The sequence below is a fragment of the Rhynchophorus ferrugineus genome, unplaced genomic scaffold (genome assembly GCF_030347505.1).
Source record: "Rhynchophorus ferrugineus isolate W39M unplaced genomic scaffold, kcgeb_rfMv2 rfM1, whole genome shotgun sequence".
In the NCBI taxonomy this organism is placed as follows: Eukaryota; Metazoa; Arthropoda; class Insecta; order Coleoptera; family Curculionidae; genus Rhynchophorus; species Rhynchophorus ferrugineus.
In genome coordinates, this window is record NW_027472580.1 from 867,160 (window position 1) to 884,587 (window position 17,428).

A 17,428-nucleotide genomic window follows, 5' to 3' on the forward strand; every position below is an offset into this window, starting at 1 on the left:
AGGTTTATATGTATAATACATGCATAATATACTAAGGCAACATTGCTAATTTTAGAGGTTTCTAACGCGATGTCGTAAATTAACCTATTTTTTAGGCTTATTTAGCAATTAGCAAAAACGCTGCCTAACCCTACGAGTTAGATCAAATTAATGTACTACAGTATTGTACACCATAAAAAGGTCTACAAAAAAGTCCGCGATGGTATATGTTTATCTTTTAGGGATAACCCACATTAACCATTTTTATTGTTTACTTTTTACGTGAGAATATGGCTTATTTACGAAGCTATTTTAAGCAATAGGGCATTAATCCTTATCGAATTAAGTACCTTAAATACAGTGTGCAATTAATATAGATCAATATGGTTCCTTACAGCATGTAAATTAAACAAATATTTTCGGAGATATTACAAATTTAAAATTTGCGTTTAAAAATGTGTAATGTAATAAAAATTGTATGAATTTAGATATTCCAAAGATAGCAGGAAATCTTCATAGTAAGTATAGGGGAAGAGGAATTGTTTTACTCCAAATTTAATGCGTGCAGGCCAAGGGCAGTAATGAATGAACCAAAAATACTGGATCGATTTTAATCATGTTTTCATTGATTGACATAGGCATATATATTTTATGCCCGTGCAAAGTCGGAGCGGGCCGCTATGTTTTTATATACAACGTTCATATTTTTTCTGTAGTGTATTTAATTTAGTATCAGCATTGCACCCGTGCGAAGCCGGGGCGGGACGCTAGTATATATATAAATCAACAATTCAGCATTTAATAAGCTTTTGTTTTACCAACAAGTCTTGAAACCAGTGTGGATTTATGATATTCAGCTCTGGGATTGTACCAGCCAAGGTAATAGAGATGTCATACCAAAATTCTAAAACAAAGTACTGCGAGGTATTGTTAATGCTCCGTGATATATTCGTAACGACAATCTGCATAGGGACGTGGAGGTGGAAACTGTTGACAACATTATCAAGGACTATGCCCAAGGACATGAACAGAGACTCCATCAGCACATCAATGTTATGGTTTGCCAGTTCCTAGATAATGATGGCTTAGTGAGAATATTAAAGAAAGTAAAACCATTTGATCTCGTTCAGTGGTTACAAGTAAAACTGAATGCACATTAAAACCAATGACGCAGATGCTAGGTCCAAGGATTGGAACGTAATTGCACATCATAAGTAAATCAAAACATTTGTGTGTTCTTCTTTTATAAACTTAATTATGTGCAGATTAGCTTCTCTAAGATGATTTTCCTTCAGTCTCCTTAAAATGTTCTCTTGGAAAAAATCACTTTTTAAATTTTAATTTTAATTTTTTTGAATTTTAATTTTAATTTTAATTTTAATTTTAAATACCTTTTTAAATTTTCTACATGTTTTCCTAAACAACCATATCATCAAATATCCTAAATTACTAATTTTAGGTCAAATATTATACTAGATATATTTAGAATTTAATTTTAATTATAATTTAAATATTTTATAGACCAGTTCGTTTTGCAACTATGTATGCTTTCACCAAATTACAGCTGGATTTTCCTTCTTCGGTCACTCTCGCAACTTTATTCTACAGAATTAGTCACCCATACTAGCGAGTGTAGAGGTAGAAATGGTTAGAGACACTTTAAGGAGCTCATTGAATCGGAGGCGATAACTAATCGTTTGTCTTGCACATTTTGTCCTGAGAGCAGGGCCCTATACATGGAAAACAGTTCAGCCGTCCATACACTCGATGAAACGGGAAGCCTGAAGTGTCCTTCTGACATCATCGATGTAAATGCTGCCCCCACGTAGTCATTGCTCTTGGAGCCGTCCGAGAATATGAAAAGGTCTTCAGGATATTTCTCAGTTTTATGTTGATTGAATTGGGTGCTGATATTGCTAGTCAAAATTGATACAAATAAAAGCTTATTAGTAATGTTCAAAAAAAATTGGCCAAATTAAAGGTATTAGGTTAAAAGTATTTTTGACTCAAAACATTTTTACTGTTGCTAGTGTTATTGTTAGTGGAGGAAATGATAAAATGCTCTCTATTTTGTCACGCCGCCTTTCGATTTTCTGCAAAACGGTAAGGATTAATTCCCATACCCGATATAATACACTTCAGACTCTGTATATTAAACAATGTGATTGAAACTTTCGCCGTCTTGGCCTGCAGTTAATATGTGTTTGACCAATCCTAAGACGCGAGAATAAGCTTAAGTTGCATCTGCTGATGTTAGTGGTGTTAAGGCCCTGATAATACTCTTTTTTCATCTCCTAGGGCTTGCTGTTTTCTGTCAGATCCCGTCTGAGTGTGTCTAGATGTCTAAACATCCTAGTAGAGTGGTGCTTCCTATGTTTAGTCCAGAAGAGGAAATTCTCCATCGGTGATTCTTCTCTTGTTAGTCAAATAATCCACTCTTTCAAACTGTTTCAATAATCCCTGAGTATTGCAAAACGGTATGAATTAATTCCCATACCCGTTATAACACAATTCAGGCTCCGTATATAAAACAACGTGATTGAAACTTTCGCGTGATTAATATTTACTGCAGCCTGCAACTCATAAAACAATCATCAATTACAGTCAACTCAATATTTTCTCATTTTTAAGCTTCCGGTAATCTCATGGGAAATAAGTCAGGATATTCGGAAGGCGACTCCATACGCTCTCGACACTCCGTATAATTTATAGATGAAAACTTTTAAACGGCTATAAAGCGCCTAAGAGAATAACGTATCAAATGCAATATACGATCTTTAATTTTTTGATATTCCTTCATAATTTTTAATAAACGTACAAGAATTCATATAGATATTCAGTTTCGATATGTTTGTAAACGAAAAACTCGTATAGATTGACTTAAAATATTTTCAAAACATCACATTTCAATACTATAAGCCGGCTTGATTGACGCTGTTGTAAAGGCGACAAGACGGTCCACCTACTATTGCGATAGTCGCGGGTTCGAATCCTGCTCGGGCATGGTTGTAAATGTATGTTTTTGATTGTTTAATATTTGTGATTATCCTAAGCAAGAGTTAAAAATCCGACAAGGAAAATGATCCCAGGCACGCGAATAACCAGGCTGGGTAAAACCGGATGTTTTCTGGGATGATTTCAAAGTTGGTCACTTGCTAGTCGGTAGGTTTAATGCCGAGGACCGTGGCTCGGCGCCCACGTTAAACTGTAGGTTCAGTATAGATAAACCGTCTCAATCAATTAAACCGTTCTCTTTTTTGGAAATATCCTAATCATATATATTTGGCTAGTAAATCTCTGTTTACTAGAATACTTTTTTTCCTATAACGGGACAGCAGGTAGCATGTGTAGCATGCAAGGCTGTATTTCATTAGTATAAGATATATTAGAAAATAATCTATAGCATATACTAGCATTTCGGCAAGAAAAAAGTGCCTTAGCAGAGCGTGGTTTCCATCCACGTTTTATTAATACTTCCCGGAATATACAGAATGTCTAAAATGTGAATTTTAATAATTAATGACTTTTAATATTATATATAAATAAAATGGCCATAAAACGGATAATAGTTATTTATTGTATCTAAATTTATTAAACTTTAATTGTTTTTTACCTGTCTGTTAAACTATGTCTATAATAGTGTGCATATTTTGTACAGAATATTATTACATGATTGTAATAGAAACATTTTAATAAAATTGATGAAACAAATATATTTATATTGTATTTCTGTAATATTAATTATCTGTATTACTAAATAAACATTTTCAATGAAAGTTGTTAAAACGGTATTAAAGAAAAGGAAAAGATTTTATAAATAAAAAAAATTTGTTAGCAGAGCGTGGTTTCGATCCACGGACCTCTGGGTTATGGGCCCAGCACGCTTCCACTGCGCCACTCTGCTTTGTGTTTATTCTGTTATATTGCTACTTCCCGGAATATACAGCATGTCTAAAATGTGAATTTTAATAAGTAATGACTTTTTATATTATATATAAATAAAATGGTCATAAAATGGATAATAGTTATTTATTGTGTCTAAATTTATTAAACATTAATTGTTTATAACCTGTCTGTTAAACTATATCTATAGTATCCATATTTTATCCAGAATATTATTGCATGAATATAATAGAAACATTTTAATAAAATTGATTATACAAATAAATTTATATTGTATTTCTGTAATATTAAATATCTGTAATATTAATTATCTGTATTACTAAATGAAGATTTTCCATGAAAGTTGTTAAAACGGTATTAAAGGAAAGGAAAAGATTTTATAAATAAAAAAAATTTGTTAGCAGAGCGTGGTTTCGATCCACGGACCTCTGGGTTATGGGCCCAGCACGCTTCCACTGCGCCACTCTGCTTTGTGTTTATTCTGTTATATTGCTACTTCCCGGAATATACAGCATGTCTAAAATGTGAATTTTAATAATTAATGACTTTTTATATTATATATAAATAAAATGGTCATAAAATGGATAATAGTTATTTATTGTGCCTAAATTTATTAAACATTAATTGTTTATAACCTGTCTGTTAAACTATATCTATAGTATCCAAATTTTATCCAGAATATTATTGCATGAATATAATAGAAACATTTTAATAAAATTGATTATACAAATAAATTTATATTGTATTTCTGTAATATTAAATATCTGTAATATTAATTATCTGTATTACTAAATGAAGATTTTCCATGAAAGTTGTTAAAACGGTATTAAAGGAAAGGAAAAGATTTTATAAATATAAAAAATTTATTAGCAGAGCGTGGTTTCGATCCACGGACCTCTGGGTTATGGGCCCAGCACGCTTCCACTGCGCCACTCTGCTTTGTATTTATTCTGTTATATTGCTACTTCCCGGAATATACAGCATGTCTAAAATGTGAATTTTAATAATTAATGACTTTTTATATTATATATAAATAAAATGGTCATAAAATGGATAATAGTTATTTATTGTGCCTAAATTTATTAAACATTAATTGTTTATAACCTGTCTGTTAAACTATATCTATAGTATCCATATTTTATCCAGAATATTATTGCATGAATATAATAGAAACATTTTAATAAAATTGATTATACAAATAAATTTATATTGTATTTCTGTAATATTAAATATCTGTAATATTAATTATCTGTATTACTAAATGAAGATTTTCCATGAAAGTTGTTAAAACGGTATTAAAGGAAAGGAAAAGATTTTATAAATAAAAAAAATTTGTTAGCAGAGCGTGGTTTCGATCCACGGACCTCTGGGTTATGGGCCCAGCACGCTTCCACTGCGCCACTCTGCTTTGTATTTATTCTATTATATTGCTACTTCCCGGAATATACAGCATGTCTAAAATGTGAATTTTAATAATTAATGACTTTTTATATTATATATAAATAAAATGGTCATAAAATGGTTAATAGTTATTTATTGTGCCTAAATTTATTAAACATTAATTGTTTATAACCTGTCTGTTAAACTATATCTATAGTATCCATATTTTATCCAGAATATTATTGCATGAATATAATAGAAACATTTTAATAAAATTGATTATACAAATAAATTTATATTGTATTTCTGTAATATTAAATATCTGTAATATTAATTATCTGTATTACTAAATGAAGATTTTCCATGAAAGTTGTTAAAACGGTATTAAAGGAAAGGAAAAGATTTTATAAATAAAAAAATTTGTTAGCAGAGCGTGGTTTCGATCCACGGGGACCTCTGGGTTATGGGCCCAGCACGCTTCCACTGCGCCACTCTGCTTTGTGTTTATTCTGTTATATTGCTACTTCCCGGAATATACAGCATGTCTAAAATGTGAATTTTAATAATTAATGACTTTTAATATTATATATAAATAAAATGGTCATAAAATGGGTAATAGTTATTTATTGTGTCTAAATTTATTAAACATTAATTGGTTTTTACCTGTCTGTTAAACTATATCTATAATATGCATATTTTATCCAGAATATTATTGCATGATTGTAATAGAAACATTTTAATAAAATTGATTATACAAATATTTTTATATTGTATTTCTGTAATATTAATTATCTGTAATATTAATTATCTGTATTACTAAATGAAGATTTTCCATGAAAGTTGTTAAAACGGTATTAAAGAAAAGGAAAAGATTTTATAAATATAAAAAATTTATTAGCAGAGCGTGGTTTCGATCCACGGACCTCTGGGTTATGGGCCCAGCACGCTTCCACTGCGCCACTCTGCTTTGTGTTTATTCTGTTATATTGCTACTTCCCGGAATATACAGCATGTCTAAAATGTGAATTTTAATAATTAATGACTTTTAATATTATATATAAATAAAATGGTCATAAAATGGGTAATAGTTATTTATTGTGTCTAAATTTATTAAACATTAATTGGTTTTTACCTGTCTGTTAAACTATATCTATAATATGCATATTTTATCCAGAATATTATTGCATGATTGTAATAGAAACATTTTAATAAAATTGATTATACAAATATTTTTATATTGTATTTCTGTAATATTAATTATCTGTATTACTAAATGAAGATTTTCCATGAAAGTTGTTAAAACGGTATTAAAGAAAAGGAAAAGATTTTATAAATATAAAAAATTTATTAGCAGAGCGTGGTTTCGATCCACGGACCTCTGGGTTATGGGCCCAGCACGCTTCCACTGCGCCACTCTGCTTTGTGTTTATTCTGTTATATTGCTACTTCCCGGAATATACAGAATGCCTAAAATGTGAATTTTAATAATTAAAGACTTTTAATATTATATATAAATAAAATGGTCATAAAATGGGTAATAGTTATTTATTGTGTCTAAATTTATTAAACATTAATTGGTTTTTACCTGTCTGTTAAACTATATCTATAATATGCATATTTTATCCAGAATATTATTGCATGATTGTAATAGAAACATTTTAATAAAATTGATTATACAAATATTTTTATATTGTATTTCTGTAATATTAATTATCTGTAATATTAATTATCTGTATTACTAAATGAAGATTTTCCATGAAAGTTGTTAAAACGGTATTAAAGAAAAGGAAAAGATTTTATAAATATAAAAAATTTATTAGCAGAGCGTGGTTTCGATCCACGGACCTCTGGGTTATGGGCCCAGCACGCTTCCACTGCGCCACTCTGCTTTGTGTTCATTCTGTTATATTGCTACTTCCCGGAATATACAGCATGTCCAAAATGTGAATTTTAATAATTAATGACTTTTAATATTATATATAAATAAAATGGTCATAAAATGGGTAATAGTTATTTATTGTGTCTAAATTTATTAAACATTTATTGGTTTTTACCTGTCTGTTAAACTATATCTATAATATGCATATTTTATCCAGAATATTATTGCATGAATGTAATAGAAACATTTTAATAAAATTGATTATACAAATATTTTTACATTGTATTTCTGTAATATTAATTATCTGTAATATTAATTATCTGTATTACTAAATGAAGATTTTCCATCAAAGTTGTTAGAACGGTATTAAAGAAAAGGAAAAGATTTTATAAATATAAAAAATTTATTAGCAGAGCGTGGTTTCGATCCACGGACCTCTGGGTTATGGGCCCAGCACGCTTCCACTGCGCCACTCTGCTTTGTGTTCATTCTGTTATATTGCTACTTCCCGGAATATACAGCATGTCTAAAATGTGAATTTTAATAATTAATGACTTTTAATATTATATATAAATAAAATGGTCATAAAATAGGTAATAGTTATTTATTGTGTCTAAATTTATTAAACATTTATTGGTTTTTACCTGTCTGTTAAACTATATCTATAATATGCATATTTTATCCAGAATATTATTGCATGATTGTAATAGAAACATTTTAATAAAATTGATTATACAAATATTTTTATATTGTATTTCTGTAATATTAATTATCTGTATTACTAAATGAAGATTTTCATGAAAGTTGTTAAAACGGTATTAAATAAAAGAAAAATGTTTTATAAATATAAAAAAATTTGTTAGCAGAGCGTGGTTTCGATCCACGGACCTCTGGGTTATGGGCCCAGCACGCTTCCACTGCGCCACTCTGCTTTGTGTTTATTTTGTTATATTGCTACTTCCCGGAATATACAGCATGTCTAAAATGTGAATTTTAATAATTAATGACTTTTAATATTATATATAAATAAAATGGTCATAAAATGGGTAATAGTTATTTATTGTGCCTAAATTTTTTAAACATTAATTGTTTATAACCTGTCTGTTAAACTATATCTATAGTATCCAAATTTTATCCAGAATATTATTGCATGAATATAATAGAAACATTTTAATAAAATTGATTATACAAATAAATTTATATTGTATTTCTGTAATATTAAATATCTGTAATATTAATTATCTGTATTACTAAATGAAGATTTTCCATGAAAGTTGTTAAAACGGTATTAAAGGAAAGGAAAAGATTTTATAAATAAAAAAAATTTGTTAGCAGAGCGTGGTTTCGATCCACGGACCTCTGGGTTATGGGCCCAGCACGCTTCCACTGCGCCACTCTGCTTTGTATTTATTCTGTTATATTGCTACTTCCCGGAATATACACATTGTCTAAAATGTGAATTTTAATAATTAATGACTTTTTATATTATATATAAATAAAATGGTCATAAAATGGTTAATAGTTATTTATTGTGCCTAAATTTATTAAACATTAATTGTTTATAACCTGTCTGTTAAACTATATCTATAGTATCCATATTTTATCCGGAATATTATTGCATGAATATAATAGAAACATTTTAATAAAATTGATTATACAAATAAATTTATATTGTATTTCTGTAATATTAAATATCTGTAATATTAATTATCTGTATTACTAAATGAAGATTTTCCATGAAAGTTGTTAAAACGGTATTAAAGGAAAGGAAAAGATTTTATAAATAAAAAAATTTGTTAGCAGAGCGTGGTTTCGATCCACGGGGACCTCTGGGTTATGGGCCCAGCACGCTTCCACTGCGCCACTCTGCTTTGTGTTTATTCTGTTATATTGCTACTTCCCGGAATATACAGCATGTCTAAAATGTGAATTTTAATAATTAATGACTTTTAATATTATATATAAATAAAATGGTCATAAAATGGATAATAGTTATTTATTGTGCCTAAATTTATTAAACATTAATTGTTTATAACCTGTCTGTTAAACTATATCTATAGTATCCATATTTTATCCAGAATATTATTGCATGAATATAATAGAAACATTTTAATAAAATTGATTATACAAATAAATTTATATTGTATTTCTGTAATATTAAATATCTGTAATATTAATTATCTGTATTACTAAATGAAGATTTTCCATGAAAGTTGTTAAAACGGTATTAAAGGAAAGGAAAAGATTTTATAAATATAAAAAATTTATTAGCAGAGCGTGGTTTCGATCCACGGACCTCTAGGTTATGGGCCCAGCACGCTTCCACTGCGCCACTCTGCTTTGTGTTCATTCTGTTATATTGCTACTTCCCGGAATATACAGCATGTCCAAAATGTGAATTTTAATAATTAATGACTTTTAATATTATATATAAATAAAATGGTCATAAAATGGGTAATAGTTATTTATTGTGTCTAAATTTATTAAACATTTATTGGTTTTTACCTGTCTGTTAAACTATATCTATAATATGCATATTTTATCCAGAATATTATTGCATGAATGTAATAGAAACATTTTAATAAAATTGATTATACAAATATTTTTACATTGTATTTCTGTAATATTAATTATCTGTAATATTAATTATCTGTATTACTAAATGAAGATTTTCCATCAAAGTTGTTAGAACGGTATTAAAGAAAAGGAAAAGATTTTATAAATATAAAAAATTTATTAGCAGAGCGTGGTTTCGATCCACGGACCTCTGGGTTATGGGCCCAGCACGCTTCCACTGCGCCACTCTGCTTTGTGTTCATTCTGTTATATTGCTACTTCCCGGAATATACAGCATGTCTAAAATGTGAATTTTAATAATTAATGACTTTTAATATTATATATAAATAAAATGGTCATAAAATAGGTAATAGTTATTTATTGTGTCTAAATTTATTAAACATTTATTGGTTTTTACCTGTCTGTTAAACTATATCTATAATATGCATATTTTATCCAGAATATTATTGCATGTTTGTAATAGAAACATTTTAATAAAATTGATTATACAAATATTTTTATATTGTATTTCTGTAATATTAATTGTCTGTAATATTAATTATCTGTATTACTAAATGAAGATTTTCATGAAAGTTGTTAAAACGGTATTAAATAAAAGAAAAATGTTTTATAAATATAAAAAAATTTGTTAGCAGAGCGTGGTTTCGATCCACGGTCCTCTGGGTTATGGGCCCAGCACGCTTCCACTGCGCCACTCTGCTTTGTGTTTATTTTGTTATATTGCTACTTCCCGGAATATACAGCATGTCTAAAATGTGAATTTTAATAATTAATGACTTTTAATATTATATATAAATAAAATGGTCATAAAATGGGTAATAGTTATTTATTGTGCCTAAATTTATTAAACATTAATTGTTTATAACCTGTCTGTTAAACTATATCTATAGTATCCAAATTTTATCCAGAATATTATTGCATGAATATAATAGAAACATTTTAATAAAATTGATTATACAAATAAATTTATATTGTATTTCTGTAATATTAAATATCTGTAATATTAATTATCTGTATTACTAAATGAAGATTTTCCATGAAAGTTGTTAAAACGGTATTAAAGGAAAGGAAAAGATTTTATAAATAAAAAAAATTTGTTAGCAGAGCGTGGTTTCGATCCACGGACCTCTGGGTTATGGGCCCAGCACGCTTCCACTGCGCCACTCTGCTTTGTATTTATTCTGTTATATTGCTACTTCCCGGAATATACAGCATGTCTAAAATGTGAATTTTAATAATTAATGACTTTTTATATTATATATAAATAAAATGGTCATAAAATGGTTAATAGTTATTTATTGTGCCTAAATTTATTAAACATTAATTGTTTATAACCTGTCTGTTAAACTATATCTATAGTATCCATATTTTATCCAGAATATTATTGCATGAATATAATAGAAACATTTTAATAAAATTGATTATACAAATAAATTTATATTGTATTTCTGTAATATTAAATATCTGTAATATTAATTATCTGTATTACTAAATGAAGATTTTCCATGAAAGTTGTTAAAACGGTATTAAAGGAAAGGAAAAGATTTTATAAATAAAAAAATTTGTTAGCAGAGCGTGGTTTCGATCCACGGGGACCTCTGGGTTATGGGCCCAGCACGCTTCCACTGCGCCACTCTGCTTTGTGTTTATTCTGTTATATTGCTACTTCCCGGAATATACAGCATGTCTAAAATGTGAATTTTAATAATTAATGACTTTTAATATTATATATAAATAAAATGGTCATAAAATGGATAATAGTTATTTATTGTGCCTAAATTTATTAAACATTAATTGTTTATAACCTGTCTGTTAAACTATATCTATAGTATCCATATTTTATCCAGAATATTATTGCATGAATATAATAGAAACATTTTAATAAAATTGATTATACAAATAAATTTATATTGTATTTCTGTAATATTAAATATCTGTAATATTAATTATCTGTATTACTAAATGAAGATTTTCCATGAAAGTTGTTAAAACGGTATTAAAATAAAGGAAAAGATTTTATAAATAAAAAAAATTTGTTAGCAGAGCGTGGTTTCGATCCACGGACCTCTGGGTTATGGGCCCAGCACGCTTCCACTGCGCCACTCTGCTTTGTATTTATTCTGTTATATTGCTACTTCCCCGAATATACAGCATGTCTAAAATGTGAATTTTAATAATTAATGACTTTTTAAATTATATATAAATAAAATGGTCATAAAATGGTTAATAGTTATTTATTGTGCCTAAATTTATTAAACATTAATTGTTTATAACCTGTCTGTTAAACTATATCTATTGTATCCATATTTTATCCAGAATATTATTGCATGAATATAATAGAAACATTTTAATAAAATTGATTATACAAATAAATTTATATTGTATTTCTGTAATATTAAATATCTGTAATATTAATTATCTGTATTACTAAATGAAGATTTTCCATGAAAGTTGTTAAAACGGTATTAAAGGAAAGGAAAAGATTTTATAAATAAAAAAATTTGTTAGCAGAGCGTGGTTTCGATCCACGGGGACCTCTGGGTTATGGGCCCAGCACGCTTCCACTGCGCCACTCTGCTTTGTGTTTATTCTGTTATATTGCTACTTCCCGGAATATACAGCATGTCTAAAATGTGAATTTTAATAATTAATGACTTTTAATATTATATATAAATAAAATGGTCATAAAATGGGTAATAGTTATTTATTGTGTCTAAATTTATTAAACATTAATTGGTTTTTACCTGTCTGTTAAACTATATCTATAATATGCATATTTTATCCAGAATATTATTGCATGATTGTAATAGAAACATTTTAATAAAATTGATTATACAAATATTTTTATATTGTATTTCTGTAATATTAATTATCTGTAATATTAATTATCTGTATTACTAAATGAAGATTTTCCATGAAAGTTGTTAAAACGGTATTAAAGAAAAGGAAAAGATTTTATAAATATAAAAAATTTATTAGCAGAGCGTGGTTTCGATCCACGGACCTCTGGGTTATGGGCCCAGCACGCTTCCACTGCGCCACTCTGCTTTGTGTTTATTCTGTTATATTGCTACTTCCCGGAATATACAGCATGTCTAAAATGTGAATTTTAATAATTAATGACTTTTAATATTATATATAAATAAAATGGTCATAAAATGGGTAATAGTTATTTATTGTGTCTAAATTTATTAAACATTAATTGGTTTTTACCTGTCTGTTAAACTATATCTATAATATGCATATTTTATCCAGAATATTATTGCATGATTGTAATAGAAACATTTTAATAAAATTGATTATACAAATATTTTTATATTGTATTTCTGTAATATTAATTATCTGTAATATTAATTATCTGTATTACTAAATGAAGATTTTCCATGAAAGTTGTTAAAACGGTATTAAAGAAAAGGAAAAGATTTTATAAATATAAAAAATTTATTAGCAGAGCGTGGTTTCGATCCACGGACCTCTGGGTTATGGGCCCAGCACGCTTCCACTGCGCCACTCTGCTTTGTGTTTATTCTGTTATATTGCTACTTCCCGGAATATACAGAATGCCTAAAATGTGAATTTTAATAATTAATGACTTTTAATATTATATATAAATAAAATGGTCATAAAATGGGTAATAGTTATTTATTGTGTCTAAATTTATTAAACATTTATTGGTTCTTACCTGTCTGTTAAACTATATCTATAATATGCATATTTTATCTAGAATATTATTGCATGAATGTAATAGAAACATTTTAATAAAATTGATTATACAAATATTTTTACATTGTATTTCTGTAATATTAATTATCTGTATTACTAAATGAAGATTTTCCATCAAAGTTGTTAGAACGGTATTAAAGAAAAGGAAAAGATTTTATAAATATAAAAAATTTATTAGCAGAGCGTGGTTTCGATCCACGGACCTCTGGGTTATGGGCCCAGCACGCTTCCACTGCGCCACTCTGCTTTGTGTTCATTCTGTTATATTGCTACTTCCCGGAATATACAGCATGTCTAAAATGTGAATTTTAATAATTAATGACTTTTAATATTATATATAAATAAAATGGTCATAAAATAGGTAATAGTTATTTATTGTGTCTAAATTTATTAAACATTTATTGGTTTTTACCTGTCTGTTAAACTATATCTATAATATGCATATTTTATCCAGAATATTATTGCATGATTGTAATAGAAACATTTTAATAAAATTGATTATACAAATATTTTTATATTGTATTTCTGTAATATTAATTGTCTGTATTACTAAATGAAGATTTTCATGAAAGTTGTTAAAACGGTATTAAATAAAAGAAAAATGTTTTATAAATATAAAAAAATTTGTTAGCAGAGCGTGGTTTCGATCCACGGACCTCTGGGTTATGGGCCCAGCACGCTTCCACTGCGCCACTCTGCTTTGTGTTTATTTTGTTATATTGCTACTTCCCGGAATATACAGCATGTCTAAAATGTGAATTTTAATAATTAATGACTTTTAATATTATATATAAATAAAATGGTCATAAAATGGGTAATAGTTATTTATTGTGTCTAAATTTATTAAACATTAATTGGTTTTTACCTGTCTGTTAAACTATATCTATAGTATCCAAATTTTATCCAGAATATTATTGCATGAATATAATAGAAACATTTTAATAAAATTGATTATACAAATAAATTTATATTGTATTTCTGTAATATTAAATATCTGTAATATTAATTATCTGTATTACTAAATGAAGATTTTCCATGAAAGTTGTTAAAACGGTATTAAAGGAAAGGAAAAGATTTTATAAATATAAAAAATTTATTAGCAGAGCGTGGTTTCGATCCACGGACCTCTGGGTTATGGGCCCAGCACGCTTCCACTGCGCCACTCTGCTTTGTATTTATTCTGTTATATTGCTACTTCCCGGAATATACAGCATGTCTAAAATGTGAATTTTAATAATTAATGACTTTTAATATTATATATAAATAAAATGGTCATAAAATGGGTAATAGTTATTTATTGTGTCTAAATTTATTAAACATTAATTGGTTTTTACCTGTCTGTTAAACTATATCTATAGTATCCAAATTTTATCCAGAATATTATTGCATGAATATAATAGAAACATTTTAATAAAATTGATTATACAAATAAATTTATATTGTATTTCTGTAATATTAAATATCTGTAATATTAATTATCTGTATTACTAAATGAAGATTTTCCATCAAAGTTGTTAGAACGGTATTAAAGAAAAGGAAAAGATTTTATAAATATAAAAAATTTATTAGCAGAGCGTGGTTTCGATCCACGGACCTCTGGGTTATGGGCCCAGCACGCTTCCACTGCGCCACTCTGCTTTGTGTTCATTCTGTTATATTGCTACTTCCCGGAATATACAGCATGTCTAAAATGTGAATTTTAATTATTAATGACTTTTAATATTATATATAAATAAAATGGTCATAAAATGGGTAATAGTTATTTATTGTGTCTAAATTTATTAAACATTAATTGGTTTTTACCTGTCTGTTAAACTATATCTATAATATGCATATTTTATCCAGAATATTATTGCATGAATGTAATAGAAACATTTTAATAAAATTGATGAAACAAATATTTTTATATTGTATTTCTGTAATATTAATTATCTGAATTACTAAATGAACATTTTCCATGAAAGTTGTTAAAAGGGTATTAAAGAAAAGGAAATGATTTTATAAATATAAAATAAATTGTTAGCAGAGCGTGGTTTCGATCCACGGACCTCTGGGTTATGGGCCCAGCACGCTTCCACTGCGCCACTCTGCTTTGTGTTCATTCTGTTATATTGCTAATTCCCGGAATATACAGCATGTCTAAAATGTGAATTTTAATAATTAATGACTTTTAATATTATATATAAATAAAATGGTCATAAAATGGATAATAGTTATTTATTGTGCCTAAATGTATTAAACATTAAATGTATTTAACCTGTATGTTAAACTATGTCTATAATATGCATATTTTGTACAGCATATCATTACATGTTGTAATTGAAACATTTTAATAAAATTGAACAAACTAATATTTTTATGTTTTATTTTTATAATATTAATTATCTGAATTACTAAATGAACATTTTCCATGAAAGTTGTTAAAACGGTATTAAAGAAGAGAAAAAGATTTTATTAACATAAAAAAAATTGTTAGCAGAGCGTGGTTTCGATCGACGGTCCTCTGGATTATGGGCCTAGCACGCTTCCACTGCGCCACTCTGCTTTGTGTTCATTATGTTATATTGCTACTTCCCGGAATATACAGCATGTCTAAAATGTGAATTTTAATAATTAATGACTTTTAATATTATATATAAATAAAATGGTCATAAAATGGAAAATAGTTATTTATTGTACCTAAATTTATTAAACATTAATTGTTTTTTATCTTTCTGTTAAACTATATCTATAATATGCATATTTTATCTAGAATATTATTGCATGAATGTAATAGAAACATTGTAATAAAATTGATTATACAAATATTTTTTATTGTATTTCTGTAATATTAATTATCTGTATTACTAAATGAACATTTTCAATGAAAGTTGTTAAGACGGTATTAAAGATAAGGAAGAGATATTATAAAAATGAAAAAACCATTTTAGCAGAGCGTGGTTTCGATCCACGGACCTCTGGGTTATGGGCCCAGCACGCTTCCACTGCGCCACTCTGCTCTGTGTATATTTTGTTAATTTGCTTCTTCCCGGAATATACAGCATGTCTAAAATGTGAATTTTAATAATTAATGACTTTTAATATTATATATAAATAAAATGGTCATAAAATAGGTAATAGTTATTTATTGTGTCTAAATTTATTAAACATTTATTGGTTTTTACCTGTCTGTTAAACTATATCTATAATATGCATATTTTATCCAGAATATTATTGCATGATTGTAATAGAAACATTTTAATAAAATTGATTATACAAATATTTTTATATTGTATTTCTGTAATATTAATTGTCTGTATTACTAAATGAAGATTTTCATGAAAGTTGTTAAAACGGTATTAAATAAAAGAAAAATGTTTTATAAATATAAAAAAATTTGTTAGCAGAGCGTGGTTTCGATCCACGGACCTCTGGGTTATGGGCCCAGCACGCTTCCACTGCGCCACTCTGCTCTGTGTATATTTTGTTAATTTGCTTCTTCCCGGAATATACACAATGCCCTAAAAGTATTAGCCTAAAAGCCCTAAAAGTAGTGATTTTTAGCAAATATTATAATTTAGTAAAATAAGATGTAAAAATAACAAACATGGCACAATTAGAGCATTGGTATCTTCGATCAGAAAATCTTCACCAAATTGTGTATTGTTTTTATACAATATATTCATGAATTTTATTTATTTTCAAGAAAATTCATTGCATCAAATAAAATATATTTGAAAAATTGTGGATTACTTATCCATACACTAGTGTCATCATTCAAATGCACATATCGCCGGTTCAAATATATTTATGAGCTTATGAATCCAAAATGTATTTACTCGAATAGTAGAAAATTCAAATATTCCAGATACATCAACTTCAATCAGAGACCAATATTTTTAAATAAGGATTTTGTATATTTGTACTTGCAAAGCACCGAAAATAACAGGTAACTAACAGGTCAATTGAAAAGTCCCCGGCCTGACTCATATATTTTTAGTTAGCCCT

The 17,428-nt window shown here is 27.7% G+C and overlaps 1 protein-coding gene and 23 non-coding genes across 25 annotated transcripts in view; 1 reads left to right on the forward strand and 23 right to left on the reverse strand.

Annotated features, from left to right (window-relative positions):
- Positions 1-17,428, forward strand: part of Tk (Tachykinin) — a 209,286-nt gene that overhangs the window by 179,248 nt on the left and 12,610 nt on the right. The window lies entirely within an intron of this gene.
- On the reverse strand, positions 3,812-3,883 carry TRNAM-CAU (transfer RNA methionine (anticodon CAU)). Its single transcript has one exon. It is a non-coding gene; the product is annotated as a tRNA-Met (tRNA).
- Positions 4,281-4,352, reverse strand: TRNAM-CAU (transfer RNA methionine (anticodon CAU)). Its single transcript has one exon. It is a non-coding gene; the product is annotated as a tRNA-Met (tRNA).
- Positions 4,750-4,821, reverse strand: TRNAM-CAU (transfer RNA methionine (anticodon CAU)). The gene has a single exon. It is a non-coding gene; the product is annotated as a tRNA-Met (tRNA).
- TRNAM-CAU (transfer RNA methionine (anticodon CAU)) lies at positions 5,219-5,290 on the reverse strand. The gene has a single exon. It is a non-coding gene; the product is annotated as a tRNA-Met (tRNA).
- TRNAM-CAU (transfer RNA methionine (anticodon CAU)) lies at positions 6,158-6,229 on the reverse strand. Its single transcript has one exon. It is a non-coding gene; the product is annotated as a tRNA-Met (tRNA).
- TRNAM-CAU (transfer RNA methionine (anticodon CAU)) lies at positions 6,611-6,682 on the reverse strand. The gene has a single exon. It is a non-coding gene; the product is annotated as a tRNA-Met (tRNA).
- TRNAM-CAU (transfer RNA methionine (anticodon CAU)) lies at positions 7,080-7,151 on the reverse strand. The gene has a single exon. It is a non-coding gene; the product is annotated as a tRNA-Met (tRNA).
- On the reverse strand, positions 7,549-7,620 carry TRNAM-CAU (transfer RNA methionine (anticodon CAU)). Its single transcript has one exon. It is a non-coding gene; the product is annotated as a tRNA-Met (tRNA).
- Positions 8,002-8,073, reverse strand: TRNAM-CAU (transfer RNA methionine (anticodon CAU)). The gene has a single exon. It is a non-coding gene; the product is annotated as a tRNA-Met (tRNA).
- TRNAM-CAU (transfer RNA methionine (anticodon CAU)) lies at positions 8,471-8,542 on the reverse strand. The gene has a single exon. It is a non-coding gene; the product is annotated as a tRNA-Met (tRNA).
- Positions 9,879-9,950, reverse strand: TRNAM-CAU (transfer RNA methionine (anticodon CAU)). The gene has a single exon. It is a non-coding gene; the product is annotated as a tRNA-Met (tRNA).
- On the reverse strand, positions 10,348-10,419 carry TRNAM-CAU (transfer RNA methionine (anticodon CAU)). Its single transcript has one exon. It is a non-coding gene; the product is annotated as a tRNA-Met (tRNA).
- TRNAM-CAU (transfer RNA methionine (anticodon CAU)) lies at positions 10,817-10,888 on the reverse strand. The gene has a single exon. It is a non-coding gene; the product is annotated as a tRNA-Met (tRNA).
- On the reverse strand, positions 11,756-11,827 carry TRNAM-CAU (transfer RNA methionine (anticodon CAU)). The gene has a single exon. It is a non-coding gene; the product is annotated as a tRNA-Met (tRNA).
- Positions 12,695-12,766, reverse strand: TRNAM-CAU (transfer RNA methionine (anticodon CAU)). Its single transcript has one exon. It is a non-coding gene; the product is annotated as a tRNA-Met (tRNA).
- On the reverse strand, positions 13,164-13,235 carry TRNAM-CAU (transfer RNA methionine (anticodon CAU)). Its single transcript has one exon. It is a non-coding gene; the product is annotated as a tRNA-Met (tRNA).
- On the reverse strand, positions 13,617-13,688 carry TRNAM-CAU (transfer RNA methionine (anticodon CAU)). Its single transcript has one exon. It is a non-coding gene; the product is annotated as a tRNA-Met (tRNA).
- TRNAM-CAU (transfer RNA methionine (anticodon CAU)) lies at positions 14,070-14,141 on the reverse strand. Its single transcript has one exon. It is a non-coding gene; the product is annotated as a tRNA-Met (tRNA).
- Positions 14,539-14,610, reverse strand: TRNAM-CAU (transfer RNA methionine (anticodon CAU)). Its single transcript has one exon. It is a non-coding gene; the product is annotated as a tRNA-Met (tRNA).
- TRNAM-CAU (transfer RNA methionine (anticodon CAU)) lies at positions 15,008-15,079 on the reverse strand. The gene has a single exon. It is a non-coding gene; the product is annotated as a tRNA-Met (tRNA).
- TRNAM-CAU (transfer RNA methionine (anticodon CAU)) lies at positions 15,462-15,533 on the reverse strand. The gene has a single exon. It is a non-coding gene; the product is annotated as a tRNA-Met (tRNA).
- Positions 16,369-16,440, reverse strand: TRNAM-CAU (transfer RNA methionine (anticodon CAU)). The gene has a single exon. It is a non-coding gene; the product is annotated as a tRNA-Met (tRNA).
- TRNAM-CAU (transfer RNA methionine (anticodon CAU)) lies at positions 16,822-16,893 on the reverse strand. The gene has a single exon. It is a non-coding gene; the product is annotated as a tRNA-Met (tRNA).